Here is a 20,820-nt window from a genome sequence, read left to right as displayed (position 1 = left end):
ATTAAGAGGAAAAGGAGACACAGGGGAGGAGAGAGATCTTTTTCTGCTGTGTTTTGGAGGAAGAAGGACTCTGCAATCATGTAAGGACTCAAGGAGAGCTAGGGCCTGCAACCTCCGCTTTGGGCAGGTGGCCAAAGATGTTTGGCAGGGGCTAATTGGAACAAGCCACTACGTTTAGAACAGAAGGAGAGACGAAGATTTAAAAAAAAAATGGTAAGGGCACATATTTCTAGCCAGGAGACACTGTGGCCAGCAATTGTGCCTAGCAAGCAGGTTAAGGTAACAAACTTGTCTGTGTGTATTTTATCCACCAATTCAGAAGGAAGCCAGGTTAGGGCTGCTTGCAATCACTCTCAGAGCTAAGCCCTCTAGAACAAAAGGGGGCTGGGAGGGGCTTCCGGGCTAAGGTGGTAGAACGTTTTAAAAACTACACGCAACAGATAACTTTAAGAAAACTGTTTTCAAAACATAACCCGCCATATCTCTATATGAATTCATAAAGTATGTGAAAACAAACATAAGCATAAGCTGAAGCCAAACAAAATCCCAGCACAGAGGAAGGAGGTGGACACTCCTAGCTGAGGATCTGCTGGCATTTAATTGCTGCCGGGTAGAGAAAAGTCATTTTTATTCCACTGGGTGATATGCAGTATATTGACTATATGCCAAGGCAGGCTACATGCCCAGGAGGACTTGGCCAAGAAACAATGGTCTTAATGGATTGAGGAAGAGAGAAAGGGAGAAAGGGAGGGTAAGGGAGGGATGGAGGGGGGGGGGGATAGAGAATATTGGATAAGTAGAGGGATGGGGAATAATCTGGGGAAGGAGATGAATATAATCAAAATATAGTATATGAAAATCTCAAAAAATAAATACAAACATTATTTTTAAGAATTTGAGAATTGTGTTCAATAGATGCTTTCAGATTGTAGCACTCTTCAGAGATCCATAAAGAAAAAATATACGTTCAATAGTGCACATGTTTTAGCATTTGGACTAGGACCAGTGACAGTATGCCTGGTCAGGATGAGGCACCATTACAGTCTCCAAGATGTTTCACAATGACAGAAACCACTTGCCTGTGGATTGATTACCTTAAATGTCTCTTGTATTGTTTAAGTACATTAAAGATAGACTCAAAGGCACCAAAATCTACCCATGTCACATTAAGGAAAGAAAATTAAGCATTTCCCTTTCGATTAATATGACCAAGAACAAGCCCTGTTTTTGGATTCTCCATTTCTCTCCAAGTGTCTTCCGCATATCTATAGCTTGTGGTTTCTGGACTTTCTGTAGTCTTTACATGTCTGCCTGTGCCTACCTGATGTCTGACTCTCCCTCTTGCTGTGTGCTTAATGAAGAGCTTTGCTCTGTGTTTAATGAGCAGCCCAGAAAGCAACACATGAAGAATTAGAGATACATTACAGAAGTATTTCTGAGAGTTTTACAAGGGATTAAGTTCTTTACTTTGACTGACCCAAATATACTTGTACTGAGCAATATCCTTATGCTGTTTCCAACATTTATGGTGGTATTTATTGTATAAGGCTCCCCTCAACCTATTTGATGTTTTTAACAAATGATTATCATAACACACATATATTGCTCTCATGGCGAGGGGCATGACACAATATATAATTTAAAGTTATAGCTATGCATTAGCTTAGCTTATGAAAGCTAAGTACACAGGAAGTCTAAGACAAGTTTTTGGACTACATTGTTCTTGTAAAAAGAAAGGATGAATCCACGGTAGCTTCTCCGGCGGAGTCTTAAGCGGTCTTAAATTGTATCAGTAACTCGGTTGTGAGACTCAATCAAAACCAAAGTCACTTTCAATGTAAGAGATGTTTTCATAAAATCGTATCACCACACTTTTGATTTGAATACCAGGACAGTTGTCAACTGAATGTTCCATGAACTTTTTCCGAAGCGTCCTTACAATTGTGAAATAAGAACTTTCCTTTAGAGAGAAGAAAATAACGCTTGTTACTACGAGCAGAAAAGCTTCCAATGTGCCTATCATCCAGTTAGTTCCCTGAGGGGCAAAAGCTCCCCCCTCCTCTGCCCCCCAAAATAAGGGTTTACTGTATTCCAATTACTCATCTGGGAAAATGTTGCCCTGAAGTCAAAGAAGTAGTGCTTTTTATCCCAAGTAGGTTTTAGTGCATAAGCTTGCTGTTAAAATGTTACCTTAAACAATCTTAAAATATGTGATTAACACTTACCTGGTAGAGAAAACAGGATCAAAAAGTTGTCTTTCCTAGGGCAATGATTACCCTTTGCACTCTGGATGTGCTGGCCCCTGTAATTTTCCCAGAGGTCAGAAGGAAACTTGATGTTATAATCTATGGTAGTGTGAGGACTGATTTGTGCTCTACCTTGTGAAAGTTTTAAAATTTGAAAAAAATGTTGATAATTGTTACTTGCAGGTTCATACCCAGAAAATACATGCTGTCCAACAGAATTTAATGAGAATTTTATCCCACCGAATTTTTTTTTACCTTTATAAATAATTAAAGTTGAATTGGGGAAATGAAATGAACAAATCTTTACTCCACTCCAAATGTGTGTTATTAAATATTTCTGTTGCATTTTCTGCATTTTGTTTTAATTATTGTTGTGCTGGTCACAGATCAGCCTAGGCCACTAAGTGCATGCCTCAAGCAGTTTACAACAGCTGCCATCACAGACTCTATGTTGACCTAAATGTTGAAGATGTGAGCCTTAGATAAACAGCTTTTGTGAAATGAGATTGGAAACTTCCTTAAAACATTATAGTTTTGTATGAAAATATGTTACAATAAAACATTTTGTCATTATAATGGGAAATTTTAAAGCAAAATTAGATTGTGGTAATATTGCACCATAAAATGATACAAATGAAAATGTTAACTTCTTTTTATAAGCTCAGCAGACTCTGCAACTTTGGAACAATGCACAAACGTATATAAAATTTAAAAGTGTAGCACATACAAAGCCTTTTCATACTTTCAGGTAAATTATATATAAATTATCAAAAGTATTTTCTTATTGATTTCATATTGGGACCATGTAGCTATATGTGCAGTAACAAGCATTACTACCCAGTAACTGCTATATTCCTAACATAAGTGATCAAAGTTGCATAGCACACAGTTCTTAAAAAGAATTGGCAAATTGATAGTGTTTTCAATATACATGTTAAGCCAGGTACATATATGGACCTCAGACAATGCTTGTTAAACATATCTGTTATATATATATAACATATATATATATGTGTGTGTGTGTATACATATATACATATATATATCATATATATGATAATGTATATATATATATATATATATATATATATATATATATATGTAACTTACACTTGAAACTCCAATGTTTGAAATTTCTTACAAGATTTTAGCAGATTTAGTTTAGTGTCTTGTTATAATCTGTAAATTGCAGATAGATAACCAGATATGTAACAGAACTTTGTGATTCAAGGTGAGAATCATCTAAAGCTGAGGCCACAGTGTTGCAGAGAAAGAGTGACAAACGTGGTCATTAGGCTTCAATTTTTTCCTAGCTTGAAAATTTATGAAACTCTGTGTGGCAAATGAAAAATTTTAGAACACGGTGCAATTGTATAAATGTCTGAACAGGTCTGCAAAATAATCCTGTATGTTTTTTTTTAAGATATTTTACACGAAAATGGTATCGTCAATCTTATTCTATAATCTTCTGTTTGCTACTACTTGCTCTCTGCCATTCATTCATAGAGAACTATATCCACATACCAGTTTGAGCTGACAATTGATTTTGTATGGAATTGCTGAGGGAATTAAAATGGGTGTGGTGAGCATGGGAGATTTAACAGACGTATAGTTATAACCTCATAAATACTAGTAATTTATTGAAATGTTCATGGTTGAAGGTTCAGAAATTCAATTCTCTTATTTCACTCAATTCCACCAGATGCTGGGACCTGAAAAAGTATTTAACCAAAGTACAAAGAAACTGGGGGAAAAAATCAACAATAGCTACTCTTATTGATCACATAATATAATTCTACAGTGTATAGTCATTTCTTTCAAACAGTACATAAATCAATTCTTAAGTTATAGCAAAACACGTAGCATAAGGTTAACAATCTAAAAACCTGCAAGCATACAGCTCAGTAAATTAATGTTTATATATTTTTATCATATCAAACATGCAAGGATGTTTTCACACTGCAAAGTTAAAGCCCTCTTCCTATTAAGCATCTCACAGCTTTTTTCCAAGCACCACAGGTTTGACTATTCTTGGTAGCCCATTTTAAAAATCATGATCTCTTTCCTATGTGAGAGTATGCTTCTCTACAGTTTACATCTACATTGTTTTATGCACAAGATTTTTCTTACCTTTGTTTTAATGTTTTTTTAATTGTCTAGCCATGTGCTATAGTTTATTCCATTCATCCACCAAAGAACATTTGCATTTCTTCTACTTTCTGATATTTCTAATGTTATTAAGGACACCCGTGTACCAAGAGTGGTGGTACATGCCTTTAGTCCTAGCACTCACAAGGCAGAGGCAGGTGGGTCTCTAAGTTCAAGTCAAGCCTGGCCTAAGGAGAGTTTTAGAACAGCTTCTAGGATAGTTCTAGATACATAGAAAAACCTTGAGAAGAAAAATGAGAAAGAAAAAGAAAAAAAAAAAAAAGAACACACACACACACACACACACACACACATAAATACCTCTTCCAAATGTTACTTTCTTCAAATGCTGCTTTCCAATCTTTGTGGGTTATTCCTAAAGGTAGAACTGTAGAGTTGTACTTTTTCCATAGTTCTTAAACAATGCTAAACATCTGTTTCTTTCTATTACAAATGAGAATGTGGCAACTATGTCTTCCAAGTTTTGTAAGAGGAATTTGTAACAATGAGAACTTCAAAGCATGGACACAGCTGAATTTCAATTCCAGCTTGCTCTCTGAGGCCACAGAGCCCTGTGGCTACATTAGCGCAATGCCCCTGGTCTCAAATGTCTCACCTATACATGCCAATGAATACCTAAAAGGATAAATGGGACTAGACTATGCAAGATAACCACTGAAAAAAAATGTTTATGCTTGCCATAGAAGGCCTTCAATATTTAATTCCTGATCAGACACATTAGACTGCTTAAACATATTTTATTATTTTATGACTGTGTGTTTGTGCATTTGTTATTGTGTATATGGAGAACAGAGGGCAAGCTTGTGTAATCAGTTCTCTCATTTGGCTGATCCTTATGTAGGTTCTCAGAGTGAAACTCAGGTTGTTAGGTTTGCATAGCAAATGCTTTCCTTACCCATTGGGCCATGTCTCTAGCCCTCATCTGCCTTATTGAATTATTTAAGTAAACCTAAGAGTTTATTCCTCTGGTTTCTGTGATTGGGTAGTTTAAATTATTTTGTCTTAACTCTAGTGGTGCTGCTTAAGATAATATCATTTACACAGTTACTTTAGCTGCACTGACACCTTCTTGAAGGCTTCTCTATGACTTCTATGCTTTCTCCGTAATAAGAGTTAAGGAATAATAGTATGTGTCATACTCTTCTTGGATTTGTTTTCTATAGACAGACTACTGGTGGGTGTTATACCTTGCTATATTATACCTTGTTATATTCACAGGAGTAACAATTTTATCCCTATAGTGTAAGGTGCTACTTCAGTAGGCTTCACATGAATTTACTCAGGATTTTATATTGCACTTTGCATCTGAGAGCTATGCCAATGGCCTTCAGGTTGACATTGTAGTTGCTTGAAGCAAGGAAGCCAGAGAAACAAACTGTTTCTGTGTCTCCCCTGTCTAAGGTAGCTAAAACTTTTGTAACTTTAATCAGAAACAGTACTGCATTGTTGAGGCAATGTGAAGAACACTCTGGAGTGTTGCTAAGTTTATTTCTTCAAGATCGACATGATATCTGGACATGTTAACTCACATTAATAGAAAAACAATGACTATGTTAAATTGTGAGTTTTCAACGATCAGTACCGTGTACCGACCTTCAGGCCTTATTAAATACACTCACATAAATCACTAAAGTTCTTCCATGATATCAGGTCATTGGTATAAATAAATAAAAATTCATTTTATCAACATTTGTAGGATAATACACTATAACTACTATCTTTGCAGATTACTGTAAAATATATAAATACCAAGAGCTTCACCAAAAAAAGGTGTTCAAAAGTGAGTTACAGCTACATCAAGACAAATGTCTATTGTTAATTTAGGGAAAGCAGCTCAGATTGGGCTCAGCAGAGAAACTGCCACAGAGCAGTAGATGGTATCATGGGTTGTAACCCATTCTATGGCTGTCAATTGCAACACATCAATAGAACACAGGAATCAGAGATGTGATTGAATTTAGTAGAAGGAGACAGTCTACAAGAAGGAAGGAAGCAACTTCAGTTTGGCACAAAATAAATATTTAAATGGTTCTCCTTAATGTAACTAGAACATTAAGAAAAATGAATAGCTGGCCAAGTGTAGCCTGTGTCATCTCTAAATTATACACAAACTCAAACAAGACATGGTAAGCTTCTATAATTAGATAACTTCAATAAACAACCGATAACATAAATAAAAATAGACAAAAGATTTAAGCAAGTAATTTGTAAAGAAAAAGAACTCAATGGCCAGTGTAAACATAGAAAAGTATTCCTTTTCCTTAGGTAGTGAAAATTAACATTAAAATTAACCTGAATTCTGACTCTGTACGAATATAACTTCTTAGAAAGGGAGAGAAGCCAGCACTGGGATAGCTTGAGCACAGAGTCTGCAGACACCCGCAAGGTACCCACAGGACCTGCCACGGGATCTTAAGACCTCTGGTGAGTGGAACACAGCTGCTGCTCTAATCCAATCTTGCCAGACCTGAGACTGCATTAATTAGGGAAGCAGAAAACCCGGCCTGATCAGGGGCACAAGTCCCTTCCGGTCCCAGCCAGCACCTGCATCTCTTGGGCTCTGAGTCTCTGGACACCCACAAGGTACACACAGGACCCTCCACGGGATCTTAAGACCTCTGTGACTGGATCACAAGTTCTGCCAGGAGGCAGGTTTGAACACTAGATATCTGGGCACCTTTACTGCAAGAGGAGAGCTTGCCTGCAGAGAGTACTCTGAACACTGAAACTCAGGAGAGAGCTAGTCTGCCAGGTCTGCTGATAGAGGGTAACATAAACACCTGAGGAACAAGATCTAGCCAGAGACAACTACAACAACTAACTCCAGAGAATACCAGATGGTGAAAGGCAAATGTAAGAATCTTACTAACAGAAAACAAGACCACTCAACATCATCAGAACACAGCACTCCCACACCACCCAGTCTTGGGCACCCCAACACACCTGAAAAGATAGTCCCTGATTTAAAAGCATATCCCATGATGATGGAAGAGGACATCAAGACAGACTTTAATAACTCACTTAAAGAAATACAGGAGAACACAGCTAAAAAGGTAGAAGACCTTAAAGAGGAAACACAAAAATCCCTTAAAGAATTGCAGGAAAACACAACCAAACAGGTGATGGAATTGAATAAAACCATCCAAGACCTAAAAAGGGAAGTAGACACAATAAAGAAAACCCAAAGCGAGGCAACGCTGGAGATAGAAAACCTAGGAAAGTAATCTGGAACCATAGATGCAAGCATCAGCAACAGAATACTAGAGATGGAAGAGAGAATATCAGGTGCAGAAGATTCCATAGAGAACATCGGCACAACAATCAAAGAAAATACAAAATGCAAAAAGATCCTAACTCAAAACATCCAGGAAATCCAGGACACAATGAGAAGACCAAACCTACGGATAATAGGAGTTGATGAGAATGAAGATTTTCAACTTAAAGGGCCAGCAAATATCTTCAACAAAATTATGGAAGAAAACTTCCCAAACCTAAAGAAAGAGATGCCCATGATCATACAAGAAGCCTACAGAACTCCAAATAGACTGGACCAGAAAAGAAATTCCTCCCGACACATAATAATCAGAACAACAAATGCACTAAATAAAGATAGAATATTAAAAGCAGTAAGGGAGAAAGGTCAAGTAACATATAAAGGCAGGCCTATCAGAATTACACCAGACTTTTCACCAGAGACTATGAAAGCCAGAAGAGCCTGGACAGATGTTATACAGACCCTAAGAGATCACAAATGCCAGCACAGGCTACTATACCCAGCCAAACTCTCAATTACCATAGATGGAGAAACCAAGTATTCCACGACAAAACCAAATTCACACATTACCTTTCCGCGAATCCAGCCCTTCAAAGGATAATAACAGAAAAAAAAAAAAAAAAAAAAACAATACAAGGACGGAAACCAGACCCTAGAAAAAGCAAGAAAGTAATCCCTCAACAAACCAAAAAGAAGACAGCCACAAGAACAGAATGCCAATTTTATTATTTTGCCAAAAACAAAAATAATAGGAAGCAACAATTACTTTTCCTTAATATCTCTTAATATCAATGGACTCAATTCCCCAATAAAAAGACATAGACTAACAGACTGGCTACACAAACAGGACCCAACATTCTGCTGCTTACAGTAAAACCCATCCCAGAGAAAAAGACAGACACTACCTCAGAGTGAAAGTCTGGAAAACAATTTTCCAAGCAAATGGTCTGAAGAAACAAGCTGGAGTAGCCATTCTAATATTGAATAAAATCGATTTTCCAAACCAAAGTTATTAAAAAGAACAAGGAGGGACACTTCATACTCATCAAAGGTAAAATCCTCCAAGAGGAACTCTCAATTCTGAATATCTATTCTCCAAATGCAAGGGCAGCCACATTCATTAAAGAAACTTTAGTAAAGCTCAAAGCACATATTGCACCTCACACAATAATAGTGGAAGACTTCAACACACCACTTTCATCAATGGAGAGATCGTGGAAACAGAAACTAAACAGGGACACAGTGAAACTAACAGAATTTATGAAACAAATGGACTTAACAGATATCTACAGAACTTTTTTTCCTAAAATAAAAGGATATACCTTCTTCTCAGCACCTCACGGGACCTTCTCCAAATTTGGCCATAAAATTGGTCACAAAACAGGCCTCCACAGATACAAAAATATTGAAATCATCCCATGCATCCTATCAGACCACCATGGACTAAGGCTGATCTTCAATAATAACATAAATAATGGAAAGCCAACATACACGTGGAAACTGAACAATACTCTTCTCAATGATACCTTGGTCAAGGAAGGAATAAAGAAAGAAATTAAAGACTTTTTAGAGTTTAATGAAAATGAAGCCACAACATACCCAAACTTATGGTACACTATGAAAGCATTTCTAAGAGGGAAACTCATAGCTCTGAGTGCCTCCAAAAAGAAACTAGAGAGAACACACCCTAGCAGCTTGACAACACATCTAAAAGCTCTAGAAAAAAAGGAAGCAAGTTCACCCAAGAGGAGTAGATGGCAGGAAATAATCACTTAGTGGCAAAATCAACCAAATGGAAACAAGAACTATCAAAGAATCAACAATACGAGGAGCTGGTTCTTTGAGAAAAGATAGATAAACCCTTAGCCAGACTCACTAGAGGGCACAGTGACAGCATCCTAATTAACAAAATTAGAAATGAAAAGGGAGACATAACAACAGATCCTGAAGAAATCCAAAACACCATCAGATCCTTCTACAAAAGGCTATAATCAACAAAACTGGAGAACCTGGACAAAATGGACAAATTTCTAGACAGATACCAGGTACCAAAGTTAAACCAGGATCAAGTTAACAATCTAAACAGTCCCATATCCCCTAAAGAAATAGAAGCAGTCATTAATGGTCTCCCAACCAAAAAAAAAAGGCAAGGACCAGAAGGGTTTAGTGCAGATTTCTATCAGACCTTCAAAGAAAATCTAATTCCAGTTCTGCACAAATTATTCCACAAAATAGAAGTAGAAGGTACTCTACCCAACTCATTCTATAAAGCCACAATTACTCTGATACCTAAACCACAGAAAGATCCAACAAAGATTGAGAACTTCAGACCAATTTCCCTTATGAATATCAATGCAAAAATAGTCAATAAAATTCTCACTAACCAAATCCAAGAACACATTAAAACAATCATCCATCCTGACCAACTAGGTTTTATTCCAGGGATGCAGGGATGGTTTAATATACGGAAATCCATCTACATAATCCATTATATAAAAAAAAAACTCAAAGCCAAACACCACATGATCATCTCATTAGATGCAGAGAAAGCATGTGACAAAATCCAACACCCATTCATGATAAAAGCCTTGGAAAGATCAGGGATTCAAGGCCCATACCTAAACATGATGAAAGCAGTCTACAGCAAACCAGTAGCCAACATCAAAGCAAATGGTGAGAAGCTGGAAGCAATCCCACTAAAATCAGGGACTAGAAAAGGCTGCCCACTTTCTCCCTACCTATTCAACATTGTACTTGAAGTCCTAACCAGAGCAATTTGACAACAAAAGGAGATCAAGGGGATACAAATTGGAAAAGAAGAAGTCAAAATATCACTTTTTGCAGATGATATGATAGTATATATAAGTGACCCTAAAAATTCACCAGAGAACTCCTAAACCTGATAAACAGCTTCGGTGAAGTAGCTGGATATAAAATTAACTCAAACAAGTCAATGGCCTTTCTGTACACAAAGAATAAACAGGCTGAGAAAGAAATTAGGGAAACAACACCCTTCTCAATAGTCACAAATAATATAAAATATCTTGTCATGACTCTAACTAAGGAAGTCAAAGATCTGTATGATAAGAACTTCAAGTCTCTGAAGAAAGAAATTAAAGAAGATCTCAGAAGATGGAAAGATCTCCCATGGATTGGCAGGATCAACATTGTAAAAATGGCTATCTTGCCAAAAGCAATCTAAAGATTCAATGCAATCCCCATCAAAATTCCAACTCAATTCTTCAATGAATTAGAAAGAGCAATCTGCAAATTCATCTGGAATAACAAAAAACCTAGGATATAAAAACCTCATCTCAAGGATAAAAGAACCTCTGGTGGAATTACCATGCCTGACCTAAAGCTTTACTACAGATCAATTGTGATAAAAACAGCATGGTACTGGAATAGCCACAGACAAGTAGACCAATGGAACAGAATTGAAGACCCAGCGATGAACCCACACACCTATGGTCACTTGATCTTTGACAAGGGAGCTAAAACTATCCAGTGGAAAAAAGCCAGCATTTTCAACAAATGGTGCTGGCACAACTGGGGGTTATCATGTAGAAGAATGCAAATTGATCCATTCCTATCTACTTGTACTAAGGACAAATCTAAGTGGATCAAGGAGCTCCACATAAAACCAGAGACACTGAAACTTATAGAGGAGAAAATGGGGAATAGCCTTGAAGATATTGGCACAGGGGAAAAATTCCTGAATAGAACAGCAATGGCTTCTGCTGTAAGATCTAAAATTGACAAATGGGACCTCATGAAACTGCAAAGCTTCTGTAAGGCAAAAGACACCATCAATAAGACAAAAAGGCCATCAACAGATTGGGAAAGGATCTTTATCTATCCTAAATCATATAGAAGACTAATACCCAATATATATAAAGAACTCAAGAAGATAGACTCCAGAAAATCAAATAACCCCATTAAAAAATGGGGCTCAGAGCTAAACAAAGAATTCTCACCTGAGGAATATTGAATGGCTGAGAAACACCTGAAAAAAAGTTTAGCATCCTTAATCATCAGGGAAAAGCAAATCAAAACAACCCCGAGATTCCATCTCAGACCAGTCAGAATGGCTAAGATCAAAAATTCAGGTGACAGCTGATGCTGGTGAGGAAGTGGAGAAAGAGGAACACTCCTCCATTGTTGGTTGGATTGCAAGCTTGTACAACCACTCTGGAAATCAGTCTGGCAGTTCCTCAGAAAATTGGACATGGTATTACCGGAGGATCCTGCAATACCTCTCCTGGGCATATATCCAGAAGATGTCCCAACCAGTAAGAAGGACACATGTTCCACTATGTTCATAGCAGCCTTATTTATAATAGCCAGAAGCTGGAAAGAACCCAGATGCCCCTCAACAGATGAATGGATACAAAAAATGTGGTACATTTACACAATGGAATACTACTCTGCTATTAAAAAGAATGAATTTATGAAATTCCTAAGGATATGGTTGGACCTGGAGGGCATTATCCTGAGTGAGGTAACCCAATCACAAAAGATCTCAAATGACACGTACTCACTAATAAGTGGATATTAGCCCAGAAACTTAGAATACCCAAGATATGTTACAATTTGCAAAACACATGAAACTCAAGAAGTACGAAGACCAAAGTGTGGACACTTTGCCCCTTCTTAGAATTGGGAACAATACACCCATGGAAGGAGTTACAGAGACAAAGTTTGGAGCTGAGACAAAAGGATGGACCATCTAGAGACTGCCATATCCAGGGATCCATCCCATAATCAGCCTCCAAACGTTGACACCATTGCATACACTAGCACGATTTTGCTGAAAGGACCCTGATATAGCTGTCTCTTGTGAGACTAAGCCGGGGCCTAGCAAACACATAAGTGGATGCTCACAGTTAGCTATTGGACGGATCACAGGGCCCCCAATGGAGGAGCTAGAGAAAATACCCAAGGAGCTAAAGGGATCTGCAACCCTATAGGTGGAACAACATTATGAACTAACCAGTACCCCGTAGCTCTTGATTCTACCTGCATATGTATCAAAATATGGCCTAGTCGGCCATCACTGGAAAGAGAGACCCATTGGACTTGCAAACTTTATATGCCCCAGTACAGGGGATGCCAGGGCCAAAAAGTGGGAGAGGGTGGGTAGGGGAGTGGGGGGAGGGTATGGGGGCCTTTTGGTATAGCATTGGAAATGTAAATGAGGAAAATACCTAATTAAAAAAAAGGGGGGGGGGGAGAAATGTGGCATTGAGAACACAGTGAGAAGAAACACCATTGGAGCTTCCATGAGTTACTTTTGGAGACACAAATGACATAATCATTGTTTATTTTATATCTTGTATAAAAATAATGTTTTTCCAAACAAAGGAGTTTAGGAAGAACCGATAATCATTGTCCAATATAAGCATGTATCAAAATAATGTAAGTTAGCATAAAGAAGTCTGACAAATTACATGCCATTAATTTTACTTTATAAAGCTAGTTCAATATGAGAGTTGAAATGCCTCCTAATTCTGAATGACGGATTTCACTCACAACAGGCATGAATTCAATGTGAGCCTAATTCCTCTGATAAAGCAAAATTTATGCCATGTACTATTACTTGACTCCATTCATCTCCCCAGAATGATTCATAGTTTCAAATATTCCCCTTTACTTATCGTGTGAGGAACAGTTGATTACTCATTCATTAGTCATTGTGAAGGAGGGCTTTCTGAATATTCTTTCAAATAGTTAGCACTAGGAAGGTCTGAGAAAGTATAAAAAGATAGTAATATCTATTCCGGCTATTAGCTTAGCAACTAGATGAAGCAGCAGTTGCCTGAAATCACCACAATGGAGTTAATTTCTCATATTAAAGTTGACATTCTTCAAAATATCTTCTAGGGAAGCAATTAAAATCTTTTAAAACACCACTTTTCAAGATTTGAAAAAATATTTGAAATAACATAATACTTCCTTGTGGTTGATAGACATAACCCAAGATAAGCAGTCACTGCTGAAAATCTAAGAGGCATGGAATCATTTATATATTTGATTTTTCCCCTAAGCATTCATGCTTATGCTAAGGTTTAATTTATTTGTTAGACACAAGAAAAGATTAATGACAATAGTAAAAGAACAGTTATAACTATGTACTTGATAAAACATTTAAGTATCATATCTTTTTGAAAAGTCAAGACAACCATAATGGGAGTGGGTGGGGATTTGGCTTACTTTCATTAATTGAAATCATGGAAAGCAAAACTATGGATGGAAAAGAAGTACAGCAACTTGAAGATAGAAAAGAATACGTGGGGGATGGAGAGATGGCTCAGTGGTTAAGAACATTGACTGTTCTTCCAGAGGTCCTGAGTCCAGTTCCCAGCAACCGCATGGTGGCTCACAACCATCTGTACTGAGTTCTGAGGTCCTCTTCTGGTGTGTCTAAAGACAGCTACAGTGTGCTCATATACATAAAATAAATATATAATTCTTTAGATAGAAAGAGAGAAAGAAAGAAAGAAAGACAGAGAGAGAGAGGAAGGAAGGAAGGAAGGAAGGAAGGAAGGAAGGAAGGAAGGAAGGAAGGAAGAAAGAAAGAGAGAGGGAAGGAAGGAAGGAAGAAAAGAGAGAGAGAAGGAAGGAAGGAAGGAAGGAAGGAAGGAAGGAAGGAAGGAAGGAAGGAAGGAAGGAAGGATAAATATATGGAAATAGCCCAAAAACCTAATTTTTCCATATTCTTAAGGAAATACATAAGCTTTATCCTCCACCCACCCCTCCAAACCCCCCAAAAACCTTGAACATCGGACTTCAGAGAGAAACATTTTGAGATACAGGAAAGTGATTGGACATCTGTAAATTTCATGTGGCTTCTAATCCAAAAAGTAGCTGGTTTGGGGGTTTAGTTCTTCGGAGAAAGTTTTGCCAGGAATATCTATGCGAAACTGAAATCTTAATGTTGGCAGTAGGAACATGAGTTTGTTGTTTCTTAAAGAACAATAACTTTCCAAATGTAATCTAATTTACCTTAGATGCATTGGTTTCTTCAGTTCTTCCTGTGATAACAAAGACCTTGACTAGCTCAGTTCAAGGGAGGAAGAGAATGTTTGGTTTATAGGTCCAGTTCACAGTCTGCCCCTGTGAGAAGTCAAGGCCCTAGTAATATGAAACAAAGAGTCACACATCAATTGATCCACAATCAAGAGCAAAAAGCACTGAATTAACACATGGTGCTAATATTTGTCTCACTTTATCCTTATATAGAATATACTGCTGAAGGAATAGTGCCATCCACGGTGCCAGAATAGGAGGGATTTTGGGTTTGTTTGTTTTGTTTTGTTTTTGTTTTTGTTTGTTTTGTTTGTCTTTGGGTTTTTTGTATCAGCAAGAAGTTTTTGTACCTCTATTACCCCAATAATATATTCCTCAACAGATATTCCCAGAGACCCATCTTCCAAGTGCTTTTAGATTTTATAAGGTTGATAATTAACCCTAACTTTCTTGTATATATGCGCGTGCACACACACACACACACACACACACACACACACACACACACTCAGATTGGGGAGATGACTTAAGTATTGATTATAGAAGAATAAAAGTGTAAACTAATTCCAAACATCAATGTAAAAGCCAGCAAACCTGTATTTCTAGTTCTGAGGAGGCAGAGATAAAAGGATCATTGCAGATTGGTACCCAACCAAACTAGCTCAATTATTCCACTTCAGAAATAACACACACACACACACACACACACACACACACACACACACACACACACACGATGACTCAACTAAGCAAACAAAAAAAAAAAACCCAGAAAATCAAATATATTGCTGGCCCATTATAGAATCACAAGTTTATACTCTTTTATAAAAATCTCCAGATAGCCTAATTATATAAAATCTATGTAAGTTCTATACAATTCATTTGTCAATAGTTTGGAAGTCACTTCCTAAATAATAACAGAATTAGGCCAGACATAGTGATACATATTTATAACAACAGCACTCTGAGAGACAGAGGGATAGCCTTTTCCAGCCCAGCAGGGATTATGTAGCAAGCCCTTTCCTAAAAATGAAAAACTAAAGAGAATCACAGTCTGTAGGATTATGTTTAACTGGCCATAAGATTCTACAGTACTAACTAGTAGCAAAAGTACAGAAATGTAGACAAAGTTTCCCTTAAGCCCCGAATGATGTTAATGTATTCTAGAAAAGACAAAACATAATATTTAAGGATATATAAAGTCGCTGGAAGGAAGCACAGATTCTTTTAAAATCTTGTGGTCTAATTCTATTCAGAGGAGTTCTCTGATCTATACAGGTAAGGCTGAATTATAATGAGGTTTGATAAAAAGTGTTCACACATGTAATGCTTCATAAAGGAATGAACAATGTTACCATCAGAATGGAGGGAAAGGTCATTTTTTAATTTTCTTCTAACATTTTACAACTTTATTTATCTACACTTTGCATACTAATGACTCTCATCCCCCACCTTACAATCACCCCTGTCCACCTTCTCCACAAATCTCTTTCATATTCATGTTTTCTTTTTCAATTATAACAAGTGGCTTAGAGATTTCCTTCCTGGGTAGCAGGAGAAACTCAGCTGCTACAGTTACAAACTATTGATATTCAGAAAACAATGGAGATGACAGAACTGGAATAATGAACAATGGCTGAGATACAACATCAGAGGTTGCTCCTTTCTGAAGAAGAAAAAAGCATGGAACAGAGGCATGACAGGCTCAGTTTCTCTGCTCCTGTTCCCCTATCAGTCTGATGCAAACCTTCCTTCACATAATCTTTCTCAATGTCTCAGTACAAAAGAACAGGACAGTTCATAACAAAAGCCATCAATAACTACAATGTATAGACTCATGGCTATAAGTCTTTTGGGTTACAAACAATGTAAAGGAGTGAGGTAATACATTTGTACAATATCCATCCATTACACATACTTTCTCTGAATATTGGTCATGTGTCAGTCTCTGCAAGAGTCATAAGAGCCAACACAAAAGATACACTGAGCAAAAATGACACATAAAGAGTCCAAAACAAATGACATGCACAAAGTCTTTGTGAACAAGGCACAGAGAATCAATAGCTATATTGGGAGCTGAGAGAAGTTTTGGGAAAGGGAATTCATTCAGCCTGATGTTGAATTGCAAGAAGAGGTTTAATAAATGGAGAAGAACAAGGGCAGAGATCATAAAAAAAAAAAAAAAACCCAGTCAGGTTGAAGAGCATTAAGAAATTCAAGGGCCCTGAGGGAAAGCAGAAAGAATGGAAACAGGCAACCTCAGGAAATAGGAGGTTGGGGGAACCCACAGAATGCACCAGAGACCTGGGAGGTGAGAGACTTCCAGGAATCATAATGCCCAACAGTAAGGAGAGGGAACTTCTAGATCCCACCTCCAGCAGAAAGACAGGACATCAAGTGAGGGACAGGGTTGTCATGACACAGTCACACCTCTGAGCCATAATTATTTCTGTCTGAAAGAATTAGAAGGGTGGAAATGGAGAGGAACCTGAGAAAAAGAAAGTTCAGAGACAGGCCCAAAGTGGGATCCAGTTCAAAGGGAGGTCCTAAGTCCTAACACTATTACTGAGGCTATGTGTCTTAGTCAGGGTTTCTATTCCTGCACAAACATCATGACCAAGAAGCAAGTTGGGGAGGAAAGGGTTTATTTGGCTTACATTTCCATACTACTGTTGATCACCAAAGGATGCAGGACTGGAACTCAAGCAAGTCAGAAAGCAGGAGCTGATGCACAAACCATGGAGGAATGTTCTTTACTGGCTTGCTCAGCCTGCTCTTATAGAACCAAGACTACCAGCCCAGAGATGGTCCCACCCACAAGGGGCCTTTCCCCCTTGATCACTAATTGAGAAAATGCCTTACAGTTGTATCTCATGGAGGCATTTCCTCAACTGAAGCTCCTTTCTCCACGCTGTGTCAAGTTGACACAAAGCTAGCCAGTACACTATGGAATGGTCACAAAAGGGGATCTATCATGACTGCCCTCCAAAAGACCCAACAAGCAGGTGAAAGTCAGATGCAGATATTTGTACCCAACCAATAGACAGAAGCAGCTGACCCCTGTTGTTAAATTAGGGAAGGCTTAAAGAAGCTGAGGAGGGCAACCCTGTAGGAGGACCAGCAGTCTCAATTAATCTGGACCCTTGAGATCTCTCAAACTCTGGACCACCAAACAGACAGCATATACCAGCTGATATGAGAACCCCAACACACATACAATAGAGGATTGCTAGGTCTGTATTCATTCAGAGATGAAGCACCCTAACCCTCAAGAGAACTGGAGGCCCCAGGGAGTTTAGAGGTCAGGTGGGGTGCAGGGTGGGGGCATCCACATGGAGATGAAGTGGGGTGAGGAGGAGGTGTGGGATGTGGAACAGTTGGATGGTGGATGGAGAGGGGTGTGGAATGGAATATGGAGTGTAAAAAAATGAATTACAAATAAAATTAAATTATAAAAAGAAATTCAAGGACTTCTGAGAAAAGAAAGACCACGTGCAGTGTTGTAGTTAAGACAGTCAGAATAACACAAATGGAATCACTGAACTCACCACCAGAGAAAAGAACTGGAAGTTGAGAACCATTCTAAAGCATTGTAAAGATTGTACGTTCAATTAGGGTCAGTTTAGAAGCTTAAAACAAACAAACAACAAAGACCCAAAAAACTAGAAGTTGAACTCCATGTAAGAACTTTGTTCTATCTGGTCACTGCTGAATTCTCGGGAACTTAGAAGAGAACCTTGTGCAGAAGGGTTCTAATTCAGCAACATAGCTACTCTGGCTGGAATCCAGACAGGTCCTTAGCAGGCACTTCTAATACCATCTGCTGGAATGCAGACACGCCCTGCCCTTCATACACACCTTTAATTCCAAACAATGAATGCAAAGTTAATTTGTAGAAGGAAGCACCCGTGTTTGAAAGTGATGTCTAATTGAGTGGCAGACAAAGTGACAAATCAGGGAAAGATTTGACAGAATAGGATACGCCCAACTCTCAGGCGACAAGAAAGGAAAGAGAATTTATTTGAAAGATCAGAGCAGAGACAGAGGAGGCAGTTTTACCTGGACCATTACAAAGAGACAGGTTGTACAGAGAATGCTGCAGGTGAAGACAGAATGAGCCAGAGAATAAGAAGGAGCCTGAAGATTAGATCATATTGCCAGAGTTCGGAGAGGCCAAGCTGAGCAATTCAGTCATAGGCCAGGAGAGAACTCAGATTGGATCAGTCAGCTTGGAGAAGAGTTTGAGTCAGGAACGTTGAGTTGAATCAGCCAGACAGAGTTCAGAAAGAACAAGAAAGGGTGGGCTTATTCATAGAAAGTCTTAGAGGCTGAAAACCTAACGGGCCTAGATTAGATTGTATGGAAGCTAGAAGCTTCCAGAGTTACCTAGGCTTGCAGGCAGAGGAAGAAAACAGAGACAACAATGACATCAGTAGAATAAAAGTTACTGCAACAACCTAACACTAACTCCCTGTGAGCTGAATGGATACATGTTTACATAAATCCAAAATAAATCCGCTTCTTAAACATTGGTTTCGCACATTTACTTTGTATTCTGACTGTAAATTATATCAGCATATTGACACTTTGCCAAAGTTCAAGTTAAAGAAAAATTTCAACTGTACCTGGTAACAATGTTTCTCAAATGTCGGTGAAATCTAGAATAATACTCTTCAGTATAGTTACCACTAACCACATCTGGCAATTGAGTGGCTAAGCTATGTATAACTCAACTGGAGATATGCTTTAGGATAAAATGCCTTTGAAAGACTTGATATAAGCAAAAATGGTTATAAAGTGGATCTCCTTAAAAATTCTTGTATGGTTTATATTGCAATGATGTTTCAAATATATTCTCTTAACATTATTGCCCCGAATTAATTAAATTCTCTTTTTTTTATGGTGTATATTGTTTCTTTTAAAAAACAAAATTTCTGTGGGGTTCATTGCATAGATCTACCGCAGTGTCCTGATAACAGGTATAGAGCTATGATCTGATTGAACTGTGATAGTTAAGCATGGATCCTAGCAGGAAAGTCAAGACAGTGTTGATCTTTAAAAAAAAAAAAATGGTTAGGGCAAAGGTAATTTAGGAGAAATAGATGAAGTTTTGTGAACCTGTAGACACGGAGCATTAAAAAAACTGGGGTAAAAACACTTTGTTTCTCTTTCTCTCACAGTGCAATACTGGATCCACACATGGTTCCTGTTCCATAAGAATTTTGCTTAGTGGCCATAGCTGTGCCCCAGCTACTGATGCTCTTGACTGGTACTCTCTGTCCTTTCTGCTTCCTGGCAGAAGATAGCAGCCTACTTCCTGGCAGTCTGGGGATTCAATGGCAACATGTGATTAATTGTATCCAATGATTTCTGTTAGTAAGTCCCTTCTGAGCCAGAGTGGTTTATTATCAATTCAAGTCTGTCAATGCTACATGTACTTTCAAATCGTCAACAGAGTGCATCTCATTGATTTTGCTCCTGTTAACACAATAAGTAGAAACTGACCAGGATAAGGTTTCCCAAATAACTTATTATTACAGGGCCATTTGACATAATAAAAAGCTATTCAGTGTATACAGCTGTCTATTTAACTAAATGAAAATTATTCAATACACACACACACACAATCTCATATCCCTTGAAACTGAAGCAAAGAGAACATAGTAGCTTAAACTCTTGGCTTTGTCACCATCACACCACGCACCATCCGTAGCTTTCTGGTAAGTACAGCTGCTCCCTCTTCCTTTGGCAGCTGCCTGCAGTAAAACTGAAGATTTATCTCACTATGAGTATTTCCATCAGAGTGACAGCTAGTTTCAGGGTCTTTCAAGTGCTGTGTGGCTGGGGAAGGAATAATCACACCTGCTTTATAAGTTACAGGCTGGAAGCTACGAGGATTATGTATTTACACTGGGAACTTTCCTTTCTGGGGCTGACTCCTCTAGACTTACTTCCTGGCTTAGACTGGTATAAACAATTACGCTGGGAAAGAATAATCCTGGTGTTCCACAAAGGCACACACAGAAAAAGCAAAAGTAATTTAGCAAGGCCATTTCTTTTTCCAACAAAGGATTCCCCAGACCCCAAATGGTGCTTAGCAAG

General features: G+C 38.1%; 1 long non-coding RNA gene and 1 other non-coding gene across 2 annotated transcripts in view; one reads left to right on the top strand and one right to left on the bottom strand.

Annotated features, from left to right (window-relative positions):
• Positions 1–2,217: 2,217 nt before the first annotated feature.
• Gm25699 lies at positions 2,218–2,384 on the top strand. Its single transcript, XR_003952008.1, has one exon. It is a non-coding gene; the product is annotated as a U1 spliceosomal RNA (small nuclear RNA).
• A 12,362-nt stretch (positions 2,385–14,746) lies between these two features.
• 4930500H12Rik overlaps positions 14,747–20,820 on the bottom strand; it is a 338,085-nt gene continuing 332,011 nt past the window's right edge. Inside the window, exon 4 of the long non-coding RNA XR_876153.2 lies at positions 14,747–14,823. This is a non-coding gene — a long non-coding RNA (RIKEN cDNA 4930500H12 gene). The remainder of the gene's footprint in view (positions 14,824–20,820) is intronic.

The sequence above is a fragment of the Mus musculus genome, chromosome 16 (genome assembly GCF_000001635.26).
Source record: "Mus musculus strain C57BL/6J chromosome 16, GRCm38.p6 C57BL/6J".
In the NCBI taxonomy this organism is placed as follows: domain Eukaryota; kingdom Metazoa; phylum Chordata; class Mammalia; order Rodentia; family Muridae; genus Mus; species Mus musculus.
The sequence above is the reverse complement of the archived record's forward strand: the minus strand, read 5'-3'. Positions and strand labels throughout refer to the sequence as shown.